Source organism: Mus caroli, unplaced genomic scaffold, assembly GCF_900094665.2.
Source record: "Mus caroli unplaced genomic scaffold, CAROLI_EIJ_v1.1 scaffold_10024_1, whole genome shotgun sequence".
Classification (NCBI taxonomy): domain Eukaryota; kingdom Metazoa; phylum Chordata; class Mammalia; order Rodentia; family Muridae; genus Mus; species Mus caroli.
The window spans coordinates 54,887-60,579 of record NW_018391414.1 but is presented as its reverse complement, the minus strand read 5'-3'; the positions used below and the strand labels follow the sequence as shown (position 1 = coordinate 60,579).

The 5,693-nt window shown below is 38.1% G+C and overlaps 1 protein-coding gene across 1 annotated transcript in view; it reads left to right on the top strand.

Moving 5' to 3' along the window:
- The first annotated feature begins 520 nt into the window (after positions 1-520).
- LOC110289168 (cation channel sperm-associated protein subunit beta) overlaps positions 521-5,693 on the top strand; it is a 51,169-nt gene continuing 45,996 nt past the window's right edge. Inside the window, exon 1 of the mRNA XM_021155337.1 lies at positions 521-713. The gene's annotated coding sequence lies outside the window, so the exon portion shown is untranslated. The remainder of the gene's footprint in view (positions 714-5,693) is intronic.

Sequence of the window (5,693 nt, the reverse complement as noted above, 5' to 3'; positions counted from 1 at the left end):
GGATCCGGGAAAGAAGATGGCTCCTGCAGATCTTTTCTTTTCTTTCTTCCGTTCTTTTTTAATTTTTTTCATTCAAAGGTGAAATGATGAAATGCTTTCTATGAAATGCTTCTTAATTTATATTTATATTTATATTAATATTGAATGCACATCTATTTATATTCAGGTATCATCTCTTCTGAAAGCTGACATTTAACAATTTTTTGTAGGATGGAGATTTAGCATTTGTCTAACCTTCATGATCCCCAGCACTAAATGATGATAGATATATAAATAGATAGATAAATGTATAGATAACTTTTGCTCACTTGCAGTGTGAAAAATTATGTTGTATATGCCATTTTGCCAACAACTAAAAAGTTTGAACAACTGATGGACAAATAGTCATTTGTTAGATGGTATATTGCTATTATCCATCCTAACATTGGTATATTTTATTTTTAAATTACACATTATTGTGCCTGCTCTTTTAAGTCACTTGCATATCCATTCTTTTTATGTTTGTTGATTTGTTTTTAGTAAAACTGGACTTGCTAATATCAAAAATGTATATATACATAAAACTGAGCCTGTGGGATTTCAGACATCTATTCACACAGAAGTAATAGTCCCTTTTGGGATTGAGAACTCAAAGGACAGCCCTTGTTTACTTAGCGATATTGAAATTACATATTCTGGAAATTTATACTACACAATTGAGGTTCTATCAAAAAGTAAGTATAATAAAATAACCTATCTGTTGGATTCAAAAATTAAAAGTTACATTTTGAGAAGACTATGTGTTTCTTTTTAATTTAATAGTTTTAATGAGTGTGTATGTGAATTGTATGTGTATGCATATGTAAAAGTGTATGTGTATGTATGTGTATGTAGTATGTGCTTATAGATGTGTCTGTGTATATGTGTATATGTATATATGTGTTTATGAATGTGTTTTGTGGCTATGGGTGTATATGTGTGTTAGTGTGTATTTATGTGTGATGATATATGTGGATATATGTGTCTGTATGTTTCTGTGTGTGTATCTGTGTTTGTGAATGTGTGGGTACAAGTATGTGTGTATGTGTATTTGTGTATGTATGTTTGTGTGTGTATGAATATGTATGTAAGAGTGTGAGAATGTGTAAATGTGTGTGTTTGTGTGTATGTGTGTTTTCCTGGTAGATTGAACCTAAATCTTGTATATATTATACAAATACTCTACCATTTCAATACTATCCTTATTACCAAATTCTAGTCCAACTGGAGATCAACTAAAGATTACAGATACTTAAGTTACAGGATCAGTTTTCATAATGTAACAGAATATACTTACAACTTCATTAATATATTTCCAAAAAGTAGTATTTGTTATTTATTACAATGACACTTATTTTATTTTGAACAGTGCTCAGAAGAAGTAAGAGAAATGGGACTTTTTGTCAATGAAAAATACATTTTGAATGAAATATTCCAAAACTCTTTATAAAAAGAGGTCAGGAATTACGGTACAATACCTTTAATCCTAGCATATAGGAGTCAAATGCTAAGGCAGGGATATCTTTGTAAGGGCAATCTAGTATAGATATCCAGTTCCAAGCTAGCCAAGGATATAGGGTGAGACTTATCAGGAGCCAACAAGCTAATAAATCACAGGTGATATTCCTGAGATGACTTCACCTTAGATAAAAATCTATGATAGAATTTTGGTAGGCAAGGTCCAGAAGAAAATCATTTGGGAAAGATTCCTGATATTAATTATGCTTTTTCTGCTATTATCACATATATAACAATCACTAGGTATTAGCCCGCACTTTTGAGCAGATCTCTGCAAAGCAATGAAGATGTATGTATGGTTTTGTAGTGATGCTATATAGACAAATAGATGATGTCTTAATTCTTAATGATAATCCTATAAACGTTCCTAAAATTATATCAATATTTACTAGGCTCTATTATAGTGGGACTGCTTATTAGACCCTTTTATGAGAGTCAAAACTGTAATGAGAAATCTGCCAGTCTCCCATGTGTCACTAGTTAATTGCCTCTTAAATATTAAGCAGACATTCTACTACTCAGAGCACATTCCAAGATGTTGTAAGACCATTAACCAAAAGTCATGAAAGGGGAACTAACAATTAATTACAGGTGATAGAACAGAAGATAAAATATTGACTGTATTTATCTATCTATGCAAAACTTCACTAATAACTTAGTTATGGTGTTTGACTCTTCATGAACCTCTGGAGCTATGAGAGGTGATAAATGCTTAGCCAGATAATTACTCATAATGGACATGCATGCAAATATTCCTTTTTGATAACTTTTTATTTAATTTATGATTCTAATTTATGTGTAAACTTGTGATGAACTTTTTACCATGTGATGATGTATTCTGTAATCCCCTAAGCCAGGTATTTCAACCCTCAGAATTAGCAAGAATGTTTTTAGGACATTTTAAAAGTTATCATCAGCACTCAGAATAGAGAGCTGGAACATCTGGAGACCCTCAGTCTTTAAAGCCATAACAGAGTTCTACTTTGTATCTCCTTTAAACCCGCTCCAAGCCTGAAGGCTCCTGGTAACCCGTGTCATTCTTTTTTCAAAAATTATTGAAAAATTTCCCTACATAATAAAAATAAATTTGAAGTGGGCAGTGGTAGCATATGTCTTTACTCACAGCATTTGTGAGCCAGAAGGAGGCAGAGCCCTATGAGTTTGACGTGATCCTGGTCTACAGCATGAGTTCCAGGACAACCAGGGCTATACAGAGAAACCCTGTCTCAAAAAACAAAACAAACAAAAGGTATTTGAATCTCTATCATAACGGATATTTGTTTCTAATTATTAATGATAGGTATACAACAGAAGTTAATAGGCTTTGGGGCTAGATGGGTGACTCAATAATAAAAAAAGTATGTACTGCATTCGTAGAAGACCCAAGTTCAGTTCTCAGCACCAATCCCAGGTACTCAGAACAGCTTGGAGCTCCAACTCTAGGGGATACAATGCCTCTGATCTCTGAGGGCACCTATACTCACATACACAAACCCACACAACTACACATAATTAGTTTTGTTAATTTAATGAAGGATTTTGGTTTTCCTCTGAGTAACATAAGAAGGTTTTAGAGTGTTTTGCTAGAAAATGACCTGTTGTGACTCTGTTTGACAAGATCACCTAGTCTTCTGTGAGTGGGCAGGTAATATAGACAAACCATAGAGGAAAGCAGAGAAACCACATGAAGGCAAGTGGGGGGGGGCATGCTAAATTTTAGGTTCGTATTACTTATGCAATTCCTAAACCTGCATCTGCCAAGCATGCTCCAGTACAAAAAAGAGGGAGGTAAAAAGAGAGAAAGAATGAGTAAAACTGAATGCCACAAGGTGGTTCACCTCTGAGCCCTACCACTTGGGACTCAGAGACAGGAGAGCCATGAATTCAGGGTGAGTTTCAGCTACATAGTAAAAAGCTGTTTTGTTTGTTTCCATTGAAAAAAAACATGTAATACATATTTCGTTCCTCTTTCAAAATTCTTCCAGATCCTACTTACAACTCTCTTATCCCAACTGTCTCGTTTAATCAATCTCTCTCTCTCTCTCTCTCTCTCTCTCTCTCTCTCTCTCTTTCATTTTACATTCCAATAGGAACCGCCCTCTTAAATCCTCAACACCCCTCCCCTCCCAAACACCTCATTTTTCTGTAGGACTAAGTGCATGCTCTCCCACTGAGGCCAGACATGGCAGCCAAATTAGGGGATCAGGATCCACAGGGAAGCAACAGATTCATGGCCAGCCCCTGCTCCAGCTGTTGGTGAACCCACATGAAGACCAAGCTGCACATCTGTCACATGTAAGGGGTTGGGGGGATAGGTCCAGCCCATGCGAATAATTTGGTTGGTGGTTCAGACTCTGAGAACCCCCAACGGTCCAAGTTAATTGACACTGTTGGTCTTCCTATAGAGTCCCTGTCCTCTTTGGGTCCCTCAATCCTTCCCCCAACTCTTCCATAAGACTCCCTTAGTTCTGTATAATGTTTGGCTGTGGTTCTTTACATCTGTTTCCATTGAGTGTTAGGTGGAGCCTCTCACAGGACAGTTATGCTAGGCTCCTGTCTGCAAACATAATAGAGTATCATTAATAGTGTCAGGGATTGGTATTTGCCCATCTGATGGGTCTCAGTTTGGGCCAGTCATCGGTTGACCAGTCCCACTTTCTCTGCTCTATCTTTTCCCCTTGCACATCTTGAAGGCCAGATATGTATTTTGGGTCAAAGGTTATGTGAGTAGATTGTTATCCCTGTCTTTCTACTGGGAGTCCTACCTGGCTACAAGAAGTGGCCACTTCTTGAATATCCACAAGTGCTAGTAGTCTTAGTAGAGTTGCCCCCATAGACAACCTGGGATCTCCTACCACCCCTGTCCTAGGTCTCTGGTATATCCTGGAGATGATACCTGCCTGACTCCAACCTCTGATTTCCATTCTGTGTCCCTCACTCTCCTTAAAACTTATCCCCCCACCCTGCGCTTCTCTCCATCCCCTCTCCAACTCATTTTCCTCCATGCATACAACTTCCATATCTATTTTATTTCCCCTTTTGTGAAAAACTCAACCATCCTACTTCATTATTCTTTGGCTTCCCTGGCTCTGGGCTGTGGAATAGTTATGCTGTAGTTTCTTGCTAATATCCACTTATAAGTCAGTATACACCATGCATGTCCTTTTATGTCCAGGTCACCTCACTCACAAAAATATTTTTAGTTCCATCAACTTGTCTGTAAAACTCATGATGTCCTGGTTCTTAATACATGAGTAGTATTCCATTGTGTAAATGAAGCACATTTTCTGTATCCATTCTTCTGCTGTGGGACATCTGAGTTGTTTCCAGCTTCTGACTATCACAAAGAGGGCTGCTATGAACATAGTGGAACACGTGCCCATGTGGACAATCTTTTGTATATATGCTCAAGAGTAGTATAGATGGATCTTTAGGTAGATCTATTTCCAGTTCTATGAGGAAACTTCATATTGATTTCCAGACTTGTTGTACCTGTTTGCAATCCCACCAGCAATGGAAGAGTGTTCACATCCTCACCTCCATGAGCTGTGACCTGAGGTTTTCATCCTATCGATTCTGACTGGTATGAGGAGAAATCTCAAGATCATTTTATTTAATTAGGCATTTTCTTCATTTACATTTCCAAAGCTAGCCCAAAAGTTCTCCATACCCTCCTCCCTCCAACTCCCCTACACCCCCACTCAAAGGTCTTCGCCCAGGCGTTCCCCTGTACTGGGGCATATAAAGTTTGCATGTCCAATGGGCCTCTCTTTCCACTGATGGCTGACTAGGCCATCTTTTGATACATATGCAGATAGAGACACGAGATCTAGGGGTACTGGTTAGTTCACATTGTTGTAACACCTATAGGGTTGCAGATCCCTTTAGCTCCTTGGGTATTTTCTCTAGCTCCTCCATTGGGGGCCCTGTGATCCATCCAATAGCTGACTTATTCACTTATGTGTTTGCTAGACCCCGGCATAGTCTCACAAGAGACAGCTATATCAGGGTCCTTTCAGCAAAATCTTGCTAGTGTGTGCAATGGTGTCAGCGTTTGGAGGATGATTATGGGATGGATCCCTGGGTATGGCAGTCTCTAGATGGTCCATCCTTTCGTCTCAGCTCCAAACTTTGTCTCTGTAACTCCTTCCATGAGT